Source organism: Centruroides sculpturatus, unplaced genomic scaffold (assembly GCF_000671375.1).
Source record: "Centruroides sculpturatus isolate CEXI.00-Female unplaced genomic scaffold, Cexi_2.0 scaffold2251, whole genome shotgun sequence".
Taxonomy (NCBI): domain Eukaryota; kingdom Metazoa; phylum Arthropoda; class Arachnida; order Scorpiones; family Buthidae; genus Centruroides; species Centruroides sculpturatus.
The window spans coordinates 40,901-49,649 of record NW_019386372.1 but is presented as its reverse complement, the minus strand read 5'-3'; the positions used below and the strand labels follow the sequence as shown (position 1 = coordinate 49,649).

At 33.5% G+C, this 8,749-nt stretch overlaps 1 long non-coding RNA gene across 1 annotated transcript in view; it reads left to right on the top strand.

Moving 5' to 3' along the window:
- Window positions 1-8,540, top strand: part of LOC111614717 — a 14,085-nt gene extending 5,545 nt beyond the window's left edge. Inside the window, exons 2-3 of the long non-coding RNA XR_002754981.1 lie at window positions 7,943-8,059; window positions 8,450-8,540. This is a non-coding gene — a long non-coding RNA (uncharacterized LOC111614717). The remainder of the gene's footprint in view (window positions 1-7,942; window positions 8,060-8,449) is intronic.
- Window positions 8,541-8,749: the final 209 nt, after the last annotated feature.

Genomic DNA, 8,749 nt, shown 5'->3' with positions numbered 1-8,749 from the left:
AATTGTCGGAATACTTATCGAGTGTACCCGTTCGAAGACGCCATTGCTTAAGCTTGTTTTCGTCGCGGAACGGCACATTCTTCGTACGCGTCCGCTTCCAATGTGTCGGTGCTATTCGGTCACGTGACTACTCATCTCTGACGTGTTCCTGATAACTTATTCTTTTTGCGAAGAATTCACTGAACTTTAGAGACATCACGTGATAGATTACAATAAAAAATCTATAGTATATTATGATTAAAAACGACTTATTATTATTATTGACTATATGAAGCAGCAAAGGAAAAACCACTCGCTAACGACAACAATTCTATCATGATATATATTATAATGATGATAAATATTAATCAGATGCAACATAAGATGTCTAATGTCGATGTAAATAAATATTATACAATTTTGTTTACGACATGAGAGATTAGACCATTGAAAAGTAGAACAGAATTATTAGTTATTTATCGCATTATCATACGTTATTATATGTTGATTTTAATCCATATTTAGAATGGAATGAAGTTTTAATATTTCTGTTAATGATGTCTCTAAAGTTCAGTGAATTCTTCGCAAAAAGAATAAGTTATCAGGAACACGTCAGAGATGAGTAGTCACGTGACCGAATAGCACCGACACATTGGAAGCGGACGCATACGAAGAATGTGCCGTTCCGCGACGAAAACAAGCTTAAGCAATGGCGTCTTCGAACGGGTACACTCGGTAAGTAATCCGACAATTTTTTGTTTATAGCATATTTTATATTGATCATTTCAACATATTATACGTGTTTTGGAAATATTCGAGTGAAATTAGTCTAGATTTAGTTAATTTTATGGAAGTAAACATCTCAATTAGCCGTACCCCCTAAACTGTACAAGTGCCGATTATTGTATGTATCCTCGCGTTTTTTTATGCAGCGCTCGAGAAGCGCTTTACAGCGAACACACTGAAACTGGTTTCTAATTGGCTAATACTGCTCGTGACGTCATTTCGCTACACTCTCGCTGTATAAAAAAACGCGGGGTATACGAACCCAATAGTCTGTAAGTTAGAATCATTTTAAAGAACCTGTGTTTGATGAATTAAAAAAATTTTGTATTTTTACTCGTTTTATATGTTTCCTATCTGCAATAATATATTGCCCTAAAACGAAACATCACAGTTGTAACCTCATCGTTTCTAGATTAAACCCCGGTCGTTAGGTTTTCACATGTGCAAAAACAACCGACCCAACATTAGTTCAGTTACTCGTGTGTGTTACTTCGATTTGGTTGTCGATTTCTGATAGAATACGTTCATTCTGACTAAATCACTTCTTACCACGTGTGATATGTCCGCCATATTGATTAAGTTCGATGTTGTTAATTAACAGTATTAACATCCCTGTTAATTATTCTCTTGTTATTGCTAATCAAACTTCGGCCATAAAATCTTTTATTCGAAATAATTTAGGCAGGGCTGTGGAGTCGCGTAAAAATCTACCGATTCCGACTTTTCCTTACCATCCGACTCCGACCAGGGGCGGACATGTTACCGAAAGAGACCCGGAAATTCTAATGTGATTACGTGATTTCAGAATAAAAGATTCAATAAATAGAGTTCTAATAAAGATAGAACGTCTTTTAGCTTTGGAATATAGTTTTATTCCAAAGCTAAAAGACTTCTCTAGTAATAGGCCTATATAAATATGTATTCGATAATTTTTACTTTTCCGGCTATTATATATAACAGAGGAAAAGTGTAGCGCTCTTTCAAAAAATGACCCCTCTCAAATTTTTACATTTTTGGACTCGGGACACTGAAATTTTGAGATATGCAAAAGATTCGAGGTTTTTTTTCTATATGTGTGAATGTTAGACTGTATGGGGGGACATGATTTTGTTCACCCTGTTTGAAGCCTAATAATTTCTGTGGTCAGAATCGGAGTCAGATGGTTTAACACAGGAGTAGGTTATTAAGCGACAAAGTGGTTGAACTAAATCATGTTCCCATATACATCTTAGGCAAGAATATCTTAACGGGTTCTACTGTGCTATCAATATTATAAAATGGCAAAAAAAGCTTACTTTGAGGGTAGAGACGAGTTTTATTTTTTTTTAATTTTGAACACTAATAACGAATAAAATATTGATTAAGAGAGATGACACATGACCACTTTTATGTCTTCACCTTGTCGACCTTTAATTAAGAACCAAAATTTAATAGTATTAATGCTTCTTCATACGCAAGCTACAGTGCCACATTTCGTTTCTTAAACTTTACCCATTCTGAGATATTGTTTAATATCTCAGAACAGAAAATAAAGAAATTAAACAAATTAGACGCCAACACACACACTCGCGCGAATTTTTTCCCTTTATTGACTTTTTTGAAGGGTTCGGGAGGTCTCCAAACATGTAGATTTGCAAAAAAAACTTGGAGGGTCAAATTTGACATGATTCCAATACTTTTCCGTTTTATATACATAAGTTGGTAAGTAAAAAAAAGGAGTCGGAGTCGGCGGATTTTTTGACGACTCCGGCTAAAACTCCACGTCTCCGACTCCACAGCCCTGAGTTTAGGTTTTACGGCAGTGTTTTTCAACCTTTTTCATTGAGTGGCACACCTAATTGAAAAATAAATCGTGACACCCTTGACCAGCGGCGGATCTAGAATCTGAATAAGGGGGGACTAATGGGCCAGATGAATTTTTTGCGAAAACGAATATTACGCGCAACACAAAACCGTTTTTACGTGTTCAAAATCAAAATTTAAGTTCATTGAATTTTGTCAAAATACCTACATGTAAAATAATAGTCTCGCAATTGTTTTTTAAATATAGTTTTACTATCAAATACTAGCTGTTACCCGCGACTTCGCCCGCGGAGGTTTTGCAAGCAAACCCCATTTATATTCAGTATTTCAACAACCATAGAATTGTTATATAACACCTACCGCCGAGAATGATGAGAATTGCCGAGAATCAAACGAACTATTTTCAATTTGATCAATTTTCTGGAACGTTTACAATCGTTTTATAACCGAACCAATATGCAATAACAAATTCGAATTTAAAAAGATTCGAACATTTGGTTAAAAAATCGAAATATATAAAAATATTTATAACAATGTTTGAAATGTCATTAATTTAATACACTAAGTACTTAATGAAGACTAAACGTAACAAAAAATCGCATGTAAAATAGTACAGTAGAAGCCGTTTTTCGGTTAAGACTTAATCCTCTCCCTCTCCCCCCGCGGGGGAATTTCGAAAAATCCCTTCTTAGTGAGCGTTTTCATGACGTACCCTGTGTACCAAATTTCACCTCTTTAGGTTCAGCGGTTTGCTCTGGGCGATGATGAATCAGTCAGTCAGTCAGGACAAGCAATTTTATATATATAGATATCATCATTTTATATTATCATTTTATTGATAAACAATTTTTGTTACGTTTTTTATACTATTTTGATGCATATATAAAATAAATATTTCATTATTTTTTTCTTATATTTTTCATATCAATTTAAAAAATTTAAATTAAAAAATGATAAAAAGTTGTTTATTTGTCATCATTGCTTTTGAATACTATGAAAATACTGTAATATGCACCTACTTTGTGATTGAAACCACACGCTTTTCAAAGTACAATGCAACGCTTTTTAAAGCATATACAAGACACAAGTGTCCACACCATTCTTCTCTGGTGGTTGGCCTGGTACTGGGACTGGGAACGTGAAGACCAAGCAATGTGGTTTGGGCGAACTCGTGACAAGTCGTGCGTACACGTAGCGTAGAACATTACATTAACATGCGATTAGTCATAGTTTCTTTGCTTACTAGATATCTCGTAGCAAAATAGAACTGACAATGAGTTATCTTGAACTACACTTAAGTAAATTTCCAAGAAAATGCCTAAAGGCTCTAAACTTTGCGACACCCCAATCGTGGCGCCGTGGCACCCCGGTTGAAAAACACTGTTTTACGGTAACCAGCAAAATCGTAAGTTGTTATATCCATTGTCTCGTTATCTGAATTATATTTGATCTATATATAGGTATAATGACAGTCGGATTTTCAAGTTCCATCTTTACAATTGACAATGTTTAAAACGAAAATGAAGAAAAATTATACATTATTAATGAAATATCTGTCAAGATCTCTGCGCGATCGTGAATACAGGGTGATTTTGGATTTTTGTTACGTATATTTTTGATATAGTTAACCAATTACGCAATTAGTTAATTATATTTTAATTAGATATTTAGTTATTAAATATATATATACCGTACAGTAGTAGGAATTAAGGTAATATAATTTTGCAAATTTTAGTTTTAAATACGTATGTAGAAAATAAAGGAGCCTGAAATAACTTCACGCGAAAAATAAAAAAAAAATGTAGAACGTATACGAATTTTGAACGGGATACTGCGATAGACAGTAGGAAGGATGAATTTTTCACTATGTAAATGATTTATACGATCCGAACTAATAGGATCCGAAGCAACTTTCGGGTCGCCCGTATATTGTTTCTTTAAAGATTCCAGAGCCCCAAATCGTTAGATTCTCCGGCCAAAATTTGTGAAACGTACTATATCATAAGTTTAAGGTATTTATGAAAGATATAACTTTTAATTGTGTTATAAATAAGAATATTCGTTTATTATATTGAAACAATAATGAAACATTTCTTTATTTTTGTTTTCCGAAGTGAATATGGGTGTCTAGAGGCTGATTTAATCATTTAATTCCTCTTTAAATCCTAATTAATACAATTTGATTATTATATATATTGTTAGTAATTCAATTAACCTAATGTTGTATATAATATTACACCTAGAAATCAGAAATACGGATTTTTCTCTTATGATAAATAAAAATTTTCATAGAAAAGGTATATTATTGAAATTTATCAAAGTTGTGAATAGAACAACAAAAATGCTAGATTTTGAAAGTTCTATTTGCCATTCGGTCTGTTCAAAAATTATTACCGCTGTCGCTTGGTGTTTGGATGTTTGGTCTTTAAAAGCAATGATCGCCTTTTTCAGTTGCCAAAGATTCGCAGAGGTATGAATACAATCAACCGGAAACAAGTTAAGTATGGGTGCAATGTTTGTATTTTTGTGATGACTTCTAAGATTTGTTGTCTAGAATGTAGATTCATCGAATCGCATCTGTGTTCATAGTTACCGTATTAATTCTGGGTTTGAAATATGGAATTGGGTGTGCCTGTCCTGGATTTATGCAGGTGGAAACACGAACGTATTGAGAATGTCACGTGGTACGCGTTTGTTCGGTGACAACGTTCACTGTAAGAATTCGCGTCCGTGACATTCAACATGCTGGTGTTGTTATTCGTGCAAATGGAGACTAGGAATCCAAGATTAATTTTTTAACCTTACATATTTTAGTTTCAATAAACGTGTATTGCTATCAATACAACATAAATTATAAAACATATAAAGAACATTCGCATTTCCATTTAACCTTTCCAGAATTATAGGACGAGTAAACTGTGTCGATTTTAGAATCAGTTCGTCCTTAGGAAATGTTTTAGTGCCCTTTGCATGTTTTAATTAGTCTGAGTGTTAAGCGAACACTACTTAATTTCAGAAATCTACGGCTCTGTGTTTACGCGATAACTAAAGAATTACACAACCGAAATTTATGAAATTTTAAGAATAACTTATTTGTTTATATGAGATGATCTGTATAGTTTTGATAGAAATCGATCAAGTGGTTAAACAAAATATAAGGGTTTGGTTCTTAAACCCGTAATGGCAATTTTTACGATTGTGCATATCTACATATATAAAAATGAATGTGTGTGTGTCTGTCTGTCTGTCCTTCATGCATTACCACATCGTTTATCCAATTGCCGTGAAACTTTGGGAAGTTGTTTAATATACTCCCGCGAAGGTTTCTGGCATAGTACATTCATCCTACGATAGATGGCGCGCATGTATACGAGCACTGTGTTCTTTGTGTTCGATCGATTTCAAATTGTGAAGACTATTTCCCCCTCCAAAAAATATCTCCTTTATATGCATTTGTTATTTACGATATTTGTCATAATTTTTGTTTAAAAATCTTCATTTCAACTTTTTTTTTTGCTAATTATGTATTCGCTCGAACTTTGTTAAAAACTTAACTGTATCCCGAACAACAACCAAAGTTGTAGGAGGAAATTCGCCTATTTTACCGATACCCTTTTCCAAATTTTAATATCAACGGGGGCGATATAGCCCCCGTTGAGAAACACTGCTCTATGGGAATAGTTCATATCAAGGAGTCAATTTGATCTAAATGTAAATTGTTTAATACTATTACGTTTGTTTAATTATTCTGGTTTTGCATTGTTTTTTAAAAAAGTAACAAAGATGTCAGAGTGAAAAAAATCTGCTAAGACAATATGACAAGAGCCATTGAAGCGAAAACAAACCGAAAAGAGTAAAGTAGTTGAGGCTGATTTTGTGCTAGAATTTGAAAAATAATTACTGGAAAAAGAAAACTAATTAAGGCCATAGTAAAATTAGTAAGCAAAACCCGAGGGAACGATAGCTTCTAAGTCTGTACTTGCTCCAACAGGTGCTGCAGCCATTCAAGTAAATGGGGGAAACAATTCAGTTTTCTAAGAATTCCAAATCCTTGTTTTAAAGAACTAGTCGGTACAGACCTGGAAAGTCGGGAAATAAGATTTTAGCAGGGAATCTGCGAATACCGCGGAATTCGTCTGTCGCTCTCGCTCCTTTTTGACCTGAATATGTCTTTAAACTGTGTTCGGTATACGGAAAACTGGACCTACCAAATGAATGGCAAGATTTGTTGCGCTTATCTCTTTTAAACTATAAATGATAATGTAACGATTAAAATGTTGGATAGAGGTTTATGTTCATGTTTAAAATGATGGGTAGTGGGGTGTGCAGTTGTGAGGGAGGTTTGTGGTTGCGCGTTAACATTGAAAACGGCGAGGCCGCACGGCGTTTGGGCAGTGTATAACTGGATCGCGAAGAGATAGGACGTCGAAATTGATGTCGATCTGTACTGAATGACAGGATCTACAATATTATTTAGCAGTAATAGCGATAAAATAGAATTTTTAAAGTTATAAGCCGATAAGCGTGCGAGTCGAAGGAAATGTGAACAGAAATGTAAGACAGGTATATATTGGAAAGAAAAATTTAAAAGGAATAAGAAAAGCCCAAAACGACTAATGCCGAATGATGCAGATTGAATAGAGAGTTGAAGAAACCCGAGTGTCGCCCAAACGATAGATATTGACTTGGAATGTGATAACCAGCAAGACTTTATTCGTTTACATCTTATCCTTGCTCTAATAACACAAAGACGGTTTCCCGCCAAAACGCCGCCGCTTCGAAGATTCGGGGGGGATGGGAAGAAACATAATGACCTTGAATGGGTCCGTGCTGGACCAAAAATAGGACGCGGAAAGCGATTTCACCCTCACACGGAGTGCGCGATTTATTCTGTTTAAATTATTTTGAATTTCCGGCCTCTTTGATTTAAGAAAATTCGATTTTACGACGCGACGCGAGTCTTTTTCTTATTTAAATAAAATTTACGAATTAATTTAAGTAAAATCATGACATTTTTTCAGTGACATCGCGTAAAATCAGTTACCTAATTAGCTAAGTTTTTCGTTTTCTGTAAGAAGTGAATAAAATGTTTTTTAACTAAAAAAATTATACAATTGTGTGCAAAATGGGTTTAAATAGACTTGGCCGAATATTACATAATGGAAAGGGGAAATGCAGAGACCTTAATAGGTCAGGGAATAATGTCATAATTGGTCATGGCATTACAAATGGAATTACCTGTACGGATCCTGGAACTTTTGGACTGTATTAAGTAATATTCAGTACCCGACTTTCGATGAATATTCTATGATCGGCTATTATTATTATTATTATGAATATAAAATTGAACAGTTAATTTAATTGTGTTTCGTAGGTGTTGTCGCTTGCTCTTGCTTGCAATTAATAACCGGGTGTTAAAAATGGAGCGTGACTTCAAACTCTTAATTTATCCGTCTTGGTGGGAGAATTGGTAACGATTTTTCTACATTCGGTAAGTATATTTTTATGATTTCCAATAATAAAATTTTACATTAATTTATTGTAGATAAAAATTTGGTAGTTTAAAGCGTTTCCTTTTCGTAAGATTAATTGAAAATTGTTTATTCAATTGTATTCATTTTAAAGCTTTATAATTATTTTATTTTAAATGTAAGCAAGTATTTTTTAAGCGCCTAAGACAGTTATGCGATTAAATGTAATGATGCGATGCGGTGAAGTGAAGGATAGGGGAAAAACCACCGGTAAATTTAGTTCGCGATTCTTTTTATCGTTATTATGACAGTATATTGCAAAATTTATGAACCTTACAATAAAATATGAAATTTTTATAGTATATAATGTTTTATATTTTCTTTTTCTTACATTTAAATAATTTTTTTAGATACTACAAAACAGGATAGAAGAATCTCTAACCGAAATGTGAAATTACTGCATTTAATGGAAATGTTCGGGGTCAATTTGATTTCATTCTTGAAAAACATATCCCAGAAGGAAATAAAAAACAAAAAGGTAATTTAAAATTTTTACTTAGAAATTGTCACCTCACCATTTTTCTTCTGATTGACATAATAAATTCATTTTTTACGGTTAAATATTAAATTTTTATTATTATTAACGAGCAATTACTTACTGTGACATAGTCATAATGTCGGGCTACAATTTTTAATTAATTTAATTTAAA